This window comes from Triturus cristatus, chromosome 1_2 (assembly GCF_964204655.1).
Source record: "Triturus cristatus chromosome 1_2, aTriCri1.1, whole genome shotgun sequence".
NCBI classification, from domain to species: domain Eukaryota; kingdom Metazoa; phylum Chordata; class Amphibia; order Caudata; family Salamandridae; genus Triturus; species Triturus cristatus.
In genome coordinates this window covers 90,870,476-90,882,782 of record NC_140580.1, presented here as the reverse complement: position 1 = coordinate 90,882,782, position 12,307 = coordinate 90,870,476, and the positions used below count along the sequence as shown (strand labels likewise).

The following is a 12,307-nucleotide window of genomic DNA, read 5'->3' as shown; positions in this document are numbered from 1 at the left end:
AGACTTCATCAGTTCCTGGATCGAGTAATTCTTGTCCTTCAACTTTTAATTTAATTAATTGGTAAAAATTCATCAATGAGGCACAATTGTTACGTGTTGTCTCAGGTATATGTAGAGAGCCTTATTTCACTTCCAAGATGTCCGTCTCTACTGACGATCTTATGGCTTGCATTCAGAATGGAGAATATATTGTAAGGTTGCTTTCCCGTTTCATGTGTAGTCCTATTTCAGTGCCCATTATTAGATCATCACTTCCGGGCTCTCCTTATAAGGGAAACGCCAGTTTCCAAACACTTATCCTGAAGAGCGCTAACCATGGAATCCTTGACAAATCTTTGCTGAACTGACCGGTAAGATTAATACGCTGCTTTTCTAGCATCACCTTTATACTACATGCAATTTCATTGCAGATTGCTCTCACGAGCGTTAATATTTACGCCTAGCATTTGATCTTTAAACTATATGCAATTTCATTACAGATTAATCCCACGAGCGTTAATTTTTACGCCTAGCATCTGATTCGCGCTCTCATCATTTCCTGGTTCTCCCCATAAGAGAAACGCCAGGTTCCACACACTCCTGATTTTGAACGTCTATCTTGGAATCCCTGACAAGCCTTTGCCTAATTGCTCGGTAAGAACCGTTATAAGCTAGTTTCAGCCTCTTTGGTTGCCTTAAAAATATGTCTATGTTGCCATCCTTTTCAGCATTATATGCAAACTACTCGTAATTCCATTATAGATTGTCCCTACGAGTGTCAATATTTATGCTACATACCGGATTCACGTTTGAGTGTATTCAGCCTTCCGCAAGACTGAATAAATAAGGAAAACAGGTAATTCATCTGCCTTTTATTATACAACTTAGGTCAGCAATTCGTGCATATATTCTCAAGGTTTCGTTTCTCCATCATATTTATAAAAACTAAAATCTGTATATTTTCGGGTTTCAATTCAAATTCAGTATCCTATCACACTATGAGACCATTTTGCCTTTTCAGATGTGCATATCGCACTTAAATCAATTCCCTGATAGGCCTCCAATGTACCGTCTGTATTCTCTCGACGTGTACTCCTTGCTACATCTGGGTAAGCGAGTGGACTTAGCGAGATACACATTGAGTCTTCTCTAATACATCCAGGCAATTAAATTAGCCTTTCCTTGGTACATTTTTTAGGCGATGGTTTATCATGTGACCACCATGGCTGAATTTTCTGGATATCATTGCATGCTCGTCCAGCCATATTGAATTAAGTCTGAAGACATAACATTAGCTCAGATATTAAGAGACGCTGTAGGAAGTTACAAGATATTCCTTAGTTCTTCCTAAAATCCTACCCATCATTAGTCGTACAGCCCACTAAACAAACCATAATGTCCTATCGTGAGAGAGGATATTTGCATCATTTGGGACGGATAACCTAGCCATCTCTGCTAGAGGCTCATTGTATATAGATCCTTTTTTATACGCTGGATAGATACAATCGTAAACTGCCTTTAGTATATAAGGAAAATCTCTACCCCAGTCTCTCTGTAATTCATGCTAGCCTCGTGAGTTCTGCCTAGTTTCATTTGGTACCCCATTATGTTTTCAGATTTAACCATGGTTATTCTTTTCTTCTTATTGTAGTTCCTCAAATACTAAAATTAAAGATTTAGGAAACTTCGTCACTGGTATCCCCCTGTAGAAGAATCTGTCATTGGCAAGTATGTTGTCACTAAAACTTATTACTCCTTCTGAATTCTTCTTTTCTTCAATATTTTATCCTTTTGTACTTAGGCTCTTTGGAACTATAATGGCATTTCCTCACATAAACTCTTGTTCTTGGGTGTTTGTTCTATCACGGGTATACATAGAGGTCTTTATTCCTTTACTCATTTCATAGCTCCTGCTCCATTTTTTCTCCAATAAATTTAAAGAAAGCTAAATAATATTCACAATCACTTATTGTGATTTTTATACCCACAGACCAACGGCTGTCAAAATCCAATGTTTAACTCCAATGTATGAGTGCTGGACATCAAACTAGGCCTTGAAGCCTTTTTTTCTCCTCTGAAAGACCACTGTAACATGCCCTGAAGAAGGAGCCTGTAAAGATCATTTTTGAGCTCCGAAACGCGCGTAGGCGTTGGTCCTATGTTTAAATTATACAACCTATGATTTTAATTGTCAATATATTGTTGTTTTCTTGAGTTGCAGATTTATTGTCTTTAATTGTGTGTCATATATGTGGTATATATGTTTTCTTATTTATGTCATGGTTGTACAATTAATCATAAATTGTGCTTCAATAGTTTGATGTGAACGATATTATATGTATTATAACACAGTATGAAAATTGTTTATGTATATGTATCCTGAGGTGGTTGAAAAAAATGATAAAAAAATGATAAAATGAACTAATAAATGAAATAATATAGTTTTATATACCGTTGACTGTGGGTATTACTTTATTACATGGACATATTGCCTTCAATTTAAGTGGTATAGTGTAGGAAGTCTTGTTTTTCATTAGTTTCTTTCCCTGATCCCTTCCTCACCTACTAATATATTCAGGGTCCCTCTGCTGTAATTTACTGTTGACCCCAGAGTGTACACAAAAGCCTTCTGGCAGACAGGTCTTACCTCAAGAGCAGCACATTGGACAAAAGCACAGACATTGTGGCAGCTCTGGCATGGCAATGACACAAGGGCAGGTTACAGCACTAGGGTCAGTAACACCACGGATGGGACCAGAGGCGCAACTAGAGTCAATTTTCCGGGGGGGGCTTGGAAAAAATTTCGAGGGGGTGGGGCTGATTATTCAAGCAAAAGGCAGAGTGGAGCTGCAGGGGCTCTAAGCAGGGGTGAAAACCATCAAAGCCTCATTAACAAGCCAAAGGTCTTTTAAAGACCTGTGAAGAACTCGGGTGCGGCTGTGTGTGTGCCCGGGAAGCTGTCTCATCCCGGGCTGCCACACACGACTGAAGCCCTTTGAGTCCAATGGGCGTTGCGCGCCTGGATGGGACACTGCTGGGTCAGGGTTGAGTCCCTTCCGGGTTAGAGCAGTGAAACTAGTGCAAGAGGTCAATCCCACCAGCAGTGCTTCACCCAACAAATATCTGTCTAGCTAAGGCTCTCTGATGACACCATGGTTTGCCCTTGGCTTCTCGATTACTCACACTTCTGGTTTATTAACCCTTTGAGTTCCCTCATGTAAGCGTTCCGGCCCTCTTGGTCCCAGGAACGGCTTGTCTGTCTCTACCTTGTCCTTCGCTTTCCATTGGTTCTTCGTGTACAGCATCTGCTGGACTTGGTGACTGGTGCTCACACCTGGGACTTAGTGAAAGGCTCCTAACATTCTTTGAAGTTCCTCAATGCACTAACCAAAGGCAGCCTGGTAAGTGCTGAGCAAATTATCTGATGATACATCTGTCCACATTGTCAGCATGGCAACGTATGCTCTGCTTCTTTCTATCTTCAGTTTTCATCTTGCCTCCAGAGATTCTTCCAATATCAGAGGGTTGTGTGACAGTGACAAACCTGTCCTCTTTCTTCCTTCACCTTCTCTGTTTTTCCATGACAATCCATGACTGCTCCCCTTTTTGTTGTTAGTACAGGGAGAAAGGAGTTTGTGTCAGGATATCACATTCAGAATGTTTCACAAGCTCCTCCATCCTGTTTGGGCATATGTTGTTCCTACTGTAGATTCTCTTCTGCACTTTTAACTGCATATTCTCCTCTGGAAGAGACTGTTTTGTTTGGTTGATCCTGCTCAGTGGGTCATAGTGTTTTCTGCTGTAGCTTCTCCTCTACTGGGATATGGTGTTTCTACTGTAGATCCTGTTTTGTGGGATCTGGTGTTTTCTTTACTCTTTGCAGGTGTAGTCTTTTTATCTTTCCTCTCTTTCAAATAAAACGTTTTTGACTTGTGCATGGTATGAATGATCTAAATACAAGAATGGCTAAACTCAAACTTATCGGTTAGAGATTTGTCTGTATTATAGTACTAGTCTGTTGTCCTGCTCTATTTTAAGAGTATAATGAATGATATACTTTAGTTAAAAACTTCTTATCTTATGACAAAGTTTTTGTAGTTGTTAAAAGCAAGAAATTCAATTGTTTTAATTTCTGGTTTTAGAAGTAAATGTAATTTATCAAATATAGATTTTTTGTAATGCTCCCACGGTTTTATTAAAACTGTCAACACAGTTCTAATCAGAACAAACATTTTGTTCTTTAATCGCTCCTTTGCTGGTTTGTGTGTTCTTTTCCAAAATTGACTCTTTACCAAAAGGCTGTGGCCTACTATAAACTAGAGTGTGAAGTTCCTTTAGGTCTAGCTTGATAGCACAGTTGTCGCTAGACATAATGTTATCGACCTAAACAAGAGCTTTCAGGAGGACTATAGTTGTGTAGCAAGTTGTATTTTTCTACAGACATGTAATGCTATCACTGTTTGCATGAAGTTTGCCGGTAGGGGTGAGCAAAATTTGCTTAATTTTCTAATGCGTACTTACATAAACTTTCTGCAAAATGATACGCAACTATGCAAATTGGAAATCTGCCATTTAGTGCTATTATGTAGAGGGAAGTTTGACCTCACTACAATTTGTGAAACAATGACGCAGTTCGCGCTAAAAATCAATACGAAAACAAAAGCACTGCGAATAGCAGCTGCTCGCGTTCTGTTGTTCATGTGCGATCACAGTAGATTTTTACCAAAAATAGTGCCTTTGTGGTACCTATTACAGTGAATGTCACATAATTAAGCGTCGTGCGTAGTAGTGTATTTTCAAGAATTTCGCATAAGTCTAACACAAAATTCCCAAAATTACACAAACTATGCCAGTGTAATTAAAATTTTACCCAGGCCAAGTTGCCAGTTGATGAGCACTTGAATAGGCCAGTGCTGGGTCAGGTGTAAAGCCAAAGGAAAATGGTAAAGGCTTCAGCGGTTCATTGGGAAAAGTCATGCCAGATTTCATAGGTCTCATGTGTTTATTATGAAACATTATGACAAAGCCAATAGGCCTGACCTACTTTTTGTGAAAACTGTGTGTTAAAGACAATAGGCTTAATGGGATGGGCTGTTATTACACTTTTCTAAAGCCTGCAGGCAGGTATGTTGGCACATGGATTCTCACAGAACGCCACAGTATGAAAGGGCTTCGGTGCTGGTGATGCACCGCTCTCCAGGCAGTGCTGATGGGTCGCTTGCTTGCTGCCCGTGTCATCTGCCGAGCGCCACAACCTAAGTGGCCAATTGCTCTAAACTAGGAGACCATTATGGAATGCTGTTGGACATAGTGTATCATGTGTTTCTGTTCCAAGATGTCCAACACATTGGTTCTAAATGTGGCGTTATTGCAAGCACATGCCAGCTGTGTTTAGACAGCAGCATGTTACCTTTTTGATACTTGTACTCTTTTAATTTATCTTGCTTATGTTGTGTTTGTGTGGGTTTTATTGTGGTTGTGTCATAGGGTGAATGCGGGAATGAGTCAGTCAATGGATGAATGGATGCATGAGTACAAAGATGAGTGATAGAGTGCATGGATGATGACGTATTGAGTGCCTAAGCCCATCAACGACACACACGGTGCGTTCATCGATATGGCAGACCTATTGGAATTGCCAATGCTTCTTATAATCTTGAGCGAGACCACGTATTTCCTGCTGCCCCTAGAGTCCCTCTCAAGGCACTATAAACTCTCGATTCATTGTAGAGCATTGTGCACTATGCCAAAAAGGCGCTGAAACTTCTGTAGCCACGCTCTTGTCAGAGTTTTCTAATTTACCAATCTCACTTTGCCACAACAAGGCCTTGGGCACAAGGGACCTTCGCCACGTGCAGGTGAAGGTCTTCGTTGTGTTTGTTACACGATCTGCTGGCACAAGTTCCCGCTTTCGGATCCAATCTGATTAGCTTGTGTTACATGTGCTCTTACGGCTTGGACAAGCCAATGCAACAGACTTACAATTAAATATGGCATGAACCAAGCCCCGGGTCGTGTTTTTCCATCTTTCAGGCTTTTTCCTCCCCCCCCACCCTCTCCAATTGCTGTTTTTCTAGGCAGCATTCCAACACTCGAGGGGCTGGAATATCCTCTCCTCCACCCCACCCCGAGCAGAAGTTGTGAGCTCTGATCCCTTTGGGCACCCTGCTCCCAGTGCGCGCCGCCAAGCGTGCCAAGGCGCACAGAGCCAGCCTTGTAAGGCAAGTGGGCCACGCTGCCCTCCTGGGGATGTGATGTCACGTGATACGGGCCATGCTGAAATAAAGGCCCCTCTCATTACCAAGGCACCGCTGCCCTGTGCTCTGCGCGGCCAACGCAGCCCGTGCCACCCAAGTGCCAAGGTTCCTGGCTTCTTCCCTCAGTCCCTTAAAGAGTCACCCGGCTGGGTGGCATGGCTGCCCTATGACCTGCGGGGCACCACATACCCAGAGCCAACGAAGGGAGCGATTTATGAAGGTATTGCCCAGACCTACAAGTGGTGCAAACTAACGTCAATGATTGCGTCGATCGACTACACACTTTAGAAAGCCGCAGGCACCGCGCGTTATTGCGCATGGCCACCGAGAGCCGGGGCAAGCGTTTAATACCGCTAGACCCATACATGAAGGAACTGCTGTTAGTATCTCCCGCTCTTTCTCAACGGAAGTTCTTCTGTGCCAGTGGCATGGCAGCTGTGCTCTCTGCTTGGCCCAGAATACTCGGTACTGAGTCTGGCCAGTAACTTTCCTTGTTTCGCGGAACACAGGAGATAAAAGCCGCGGTTTCCAGGATTGTTCTTCTTCGAAATAAGGGTCAACATTTGTCGAATCCAGACACCAAGCAAAACATGTTGTGAGCATGCTGTTGTTTCCTAAAGGTTCGAAGCATGCACGCCACTGAAAAACACAGAAATATTCACTAAGTGTCCGGAAAGGGTAAAGTCACAGGGGCAGATTTATGACGACTGGCGCATCCCTGCATATCAGCAGGGATGCGCCAGTTATTATGCGCCACAGCTGCGCCACCATGGATGCGCCGCATTTATAATGCGGCGCACCATGGGGCAAAAACGGCACAGATGCGTGACGCATCTGTGCCGAAAAGTGGCGCATTGCTGGAGTTGCGTCGCAAGCGCGACGCAGCTCCAGCAATGATCTGGGGGGCCCTATCTGTACAATGCTGCGTCAATCCTTACGCCTGCTTCAAGCAGGCGCAGGGTTTTGACGCAGCATGGGCCTAAAAGTGACTGAGTGAAATCTTGTAGATTTCACTCAGCCACTTTTAGGAGGCGTTGCTGCGCCGGAACGCCCCCACCTGCCCTGGAACGCCTACATGTGGCGCAGGGCTTTACAACGTGACGCATCTGGGAGATGCGTCACGTTTGTAAATGCCCCGCACCATGGCGCAGGATTTGCGCCGCTGCTGCGTCACAAAAGTGACGCAACGGCGGCGCAAAAGTGCCGCAAGTGCAACATAAATCTGCCCCACAGTTCCTAGGGTATTTTGTGGGGCAAAAACCGTACATGCAGTGAATCTATTCTTTCCGTGAGATTCCTTCACATCACGATTTTGCTCATTTTGGCGTGCCAAGGTTTTGCATCGGGTTTGCAATACTTTTTTTTATTTTTTTTTATTTCAACATGGTTTATTCATTTTTATACAAGAACACATTAGCAATTCTGTTACAGGGTTAGCATAGGTTATTCCAATCGCTTTTTAGACATTATGATTCTTAGCTAGCACCTACATGTCGTAACAGTAAAGAAGAGAGAAAGAAGACAGAAAAGGGCAGGAAAGCAAGGGGTGAAAGAAGAGATAGGGGACAGGCACCTGAGAGTTACCTTGCGTATTAATTACGTCTGACATACGGTGGGGATGTTGTTACACATCATGTCATACCTACAGGTCCGAGAAAGCCACATTGGTTGGGACCAGTAGGGCCCAGATAAGTTCCTTTGATAGGGTGGAGCTTACATAGGGGTGCCAGGCAGTGTCTCGCCGGCCTGACTCATTTGCTATACTTTTTTAATGCAGAACCAAAGCAAAATCTTTTTGGGGATTTACAAACCAACACAAATTGGTATTTGCATTGGTTTGTTAAGAAAAAGTAACTCAAACCAGCACAAAGTGCTGTTTTGCGTTACTCTACGTCAATAGGGTGTTCCATGGGTGGTATATGGGTGTTCCCATGCTATAACCCATGGTTTTTGATGCAAAACCCTATCTACTAATTACTGTAGACAGGAGTTTGCACCAAAAATGAACGCCACTTGAAAGCGGGCATTAAAAGTAGAAATGCTTTCATTTCTTCTTTCATTTGTGACTTTGCATGTGCGCCGCACTGTACAGCAGACATACAAAGTAGGAACAGCGATAAAGGCAGTCTGAGCAGAGTATTTTGTACTGGAAATGTACCCTTCCAGTATCAAACCTATGCTAGACTCACTCAGACACCTTGGCACTATGACACAAAGGTGTGTTTGTTGTGCTCGGCTGCATCATTCTGCGCCTGCACTCAGGCGAGAGGAGGCTAATGCTGTATCTCTAGGTGTGGTGCTGTCCTTTCTCCCTCTCACGCAATGCAGGGCAGCAACTCTGGGTGCTGCACAGTTTCACATGCAAGTTTTGTAAATCTGGGTACCAGCGTCTAGGCAGAATGTTTTGCCCTCTTCCACCTGGTAATACTCAGGTTTGAAACACCATTCTCCTTCTTAAAGTGGCATGGCTACCATGCGATCAGTGGGGGCCAAACCGCCACAGCCTTGGCCACCTTCTCTCAGCCTGACCATAAGCCATCCCACAGAGGTGATGCTGTGCTGGCTCCCAGGTCAGCCACACCGCTGCCAGCTCTCCCTCAGTCTCCTCATGATTGTCCTGGAGAGCATAAGCTCAGGCATACGCTGATTATTAGGGTATGTATCAGATGCATCATTTCAGAGTATATACAAATCTCTTGCTGGGTACCTGGTTCAGGAGTAAAATGTCTTCCGGAAACTGTGAAAATGGATGTGTCCAGAAGTCACATCTGTTGCATTAACAAGTTACAACTGTGACTTTTAAAGCTGTACATTTAACTGGTTATCATGCGTCTTCTGTACACGAGGGCATCTGGAGTAGGGGTGGGCGGATTTTGCGAAATCCACTTTCGCAAATTATCGCGAAAATGTAAAAAATTATCGCAAACACGCGGAAATATTGCGAAGATGTGGAAGTTTTTTTCCCGCATGTTCGCGAGATTTTCTGCATGGTTGCGGCTCGCCAACTTACCCATGTGGTTGCTCGCAGGCACAGCCATCTTGTTTTCAGTTGTCTCGCGGTGCATGATCGCGAGAAGAAAGACGTGATCGCGCGACGCATGACGTCACTGCGGGCGCGAACTGTCGCGAGACAGCGCAAATGGCTAAAAACAATACAACATCTCATGGAGAACGCGACCGGATCAAGAAAGCCTGTCGGCGAATGCAGGGATTCAGGTAAGGCGATCGCGCGCGCGCGAGAATGTATTATTTTACAGCGCAAGCAAGAAGCAAATTATCGTCAAGCTGCGGAATGCGGAAATTTTGACATTTTTGCGCTTTCCGCGGAACGCGAAAATGTCAAATTATCGCACTTTCCGCGAACGGAACGAAATTTTAGCCCAGGCCTAATCTGGAGAGCCCAAGGCGCTAGTACTGTCCAAGTGAAAAAAGCATAACATCCAGGGTCTTGGCACCCCACCCCAAAGTTGGCCACAAATCGCCCTTAGAAGTGGCATTGGTTCTTCGTGCTGTGCCAAGGTCAACAAACAGTTGCCACCCAAGCTGCCAAGAACGCCGTGTGCCCTGCATCTCGCCAAGCGACAGGAGTCGAATCTCCTCTTACAAAATACATCCAAGACTGTACTGTACTGAGGTTTTGCATTTGAAAATCTGCCTACCGCAGGCTGTCCTAGTCCTGCAGCTTGAAGTGCTGTAAATAACGCTTCATTAAATTGCCAAATTCAGATTGACCTCATGAAGATGAATGGCAGAATTGGCCCTCCTCATTCGCACCAGTGACCTGCTTATACATACACTTCTGTGCAGGAGCACTTTCGCATTAGTAACCTCACCGGCTATTGTGTGCATGGGTGAAGTAGTCCAATATGTAGAAAACAGGAGCCTTGTGTAGTCAGATCTGAATGCTAATCTTGGCAGGAACCTTTCCCACCTCTCTAAGTTATGTGACCCTGGATAATTCAGGTTGTTGGCCAGTGTCTCTGTCTCCGTCCAATCAAAGATGAGGAACGCTAAGGAAGCATCTCTGCCTCAGCATTAGCACTTATGGCCAGCCATTGCAGGGGTAACCCTGCCTTTTACTCCTTTCTCGGTAACTTTCTCACAGGAGGAATCCAGGTGCCAGGGGGAACGAGTCTGAGGCAGGAGTAGGCATGTGCTAAATGTCCATAATATGCTTATGCATAATTAGCAAAATGTTAGCCAAATCACGTGTAACTAGGCAAAGTGCAAATCTGTCATTTTGCTCTATATTTGAGTGCAAAATGCATCCTATGTTTTCACGTAAATGTTTGATGCGAGAACGCACATTAATCTAAAAAAATATAGTTCAAAATAATAAAATCACTACAAACAACTGCTCACGTTCTGTTTTCAGGTGCATTTGTAGTAAACTTTTACCCCAAAGGATGATTTTGTGGTAAATATTTACTTCAAAAGGCGTGTAGTTATGCAAAATGGAATAATGGAGTAATTTAGGGAATTTTCACGTAACAAGCATAACAGAAAATTCCTGAATTTATTCAAATTACATTGGGTAAATTAGATTTCGTCCAGGCCTACTTGAGTTGACGGCCGCTGACGATTTTGTGCTCTGCGGGCCTGAGGGATGTTTGCAATTGAGATGACTAGTGCAAATGCAACATATAAAGATCTGATCCATCACCTGACTAAAAGAAGGTTACATTTCTTCATTGTTGGCCCAATCCACAAAGGTTTTTGTGCATCTAAGATCAACAACCAATGGGGCATATTTATAAGCATCTATTGCCACCACTACGTCACTGTTTTGGACATTGTGGTGATGACAGGGGCTTCGCCTTATTTACAAGGCAGCATTAAACCACTTAACGTAGCTTAACGCTGCATTGTAAATAAGACCCCCTTTCACACTATACTTAGCATGAAAGGGGGGGGCACTGGGTGTACGGTGGTCGTTCCACTGCAACACCCATTGATTCTAACGCTGCCCCTATTTACAAGGATGGCATAAATAGGAGGCAGCGCCAAAATTAAGACCAGGGAAAATCTTCTCTAACCCTATCGAAATGAGGAGAAATGTTTTATTTCTTCCCGTTTTTGCTGTTTCCATGTGTGCTGCATTGTGCAGCACACATGGAAACAGCAAAAAACCATTGATTGTTTATGTGCAGGAGGGTGTCCCATCCTGCAAATAAACAATCATTAAAAAAAATGAAGTTTTCCAACTTCTATGTGTGCTGCATTACGTAGCACACATAGAAGTTAAAACGTTATTTAAAGAAGGGGCACCTTCCTGCACATAAAAAATCTTGTTAGCTGGGGAAGCTCGAAACTAGTTGACCAGATCATATGCTAGGCACACCTTTCCATTATAGTTAGGTTTCCTTGGCATATTACCCCGTTTTTAATTTTTCAGCTTAGAGCACTAATAAAGTCTATTCTTAGCCCACTAGCTGATTATTTTAATTATCCCACTCCACCACCTCTTCACTTACACTACACATAGTCCACAAAAATTCTTTTTAGTGCTCCTACGTAACATCGCAAGTCGTAGCACGCCTCAGTCCGTAGAGGACTGGGAGGACCCCTATGATGAAGCATGTCACCGTGGGGAAACCCTGGTGAGTGAGGGGACTAAAGAAGATAATCCTTCCCTTTCTTTCCAATCGGTGTTCTTCAGGATCAAATTGACTTCTGACACCACCTGTTTTTCCCGGTTAGGTTCTTGTTTACTTGACTTGTTCAGGTAGTTGTTTTTTGGAGATCATAAAAAATCTTCCCATGCAACAGAGACACCCTTGCACTATGGTGTAACGGTGCCTGCATTGGCGCTAGGCACCTAAATTTAGCGCAGGGGGAACGCAGGGCTGCACCATATTGTTGTAAATATGGTGCAGCCTGCGTTTCTGAAGTGCCGGAGCATGGTGTTAAGCCAAGAAGGCTAACATAGCACTCTGTCACTTCTTAGTAAATATGCCCCCATGTTTGTTATTCATAAAACATTAGTATGTCTCCCCATACCAATGGAACCCAAAGCCATCTGCCCAAGGAACCACTCAGAGGGAAGTGTATCACACCAAGCAGAGAACTCT

General features: G+C 43.7%; 1 long non-coding RNA gene across 1 annotated transcript; it reads left to right on the top strand.

The window, feature by feature from the left end:
* The first annotated feature begins 272 nt into the window (after positions 1-272).
* Positions 273-2,229, top strand: LOC146866875 (uncharacterized). Its single transcript, XR_014965954.1, has 5 exons — positions 273-350; positions 480-633; positions 742-835; positions 1,631-1,707; positions 1,970-2,229. It is a non-coding gene; the product is annotated as an uncharacterized LOC146866875 (long non-coding RNA).
* Positions 2,230-12,307: the final 10,078 nt, after the last annotated feature.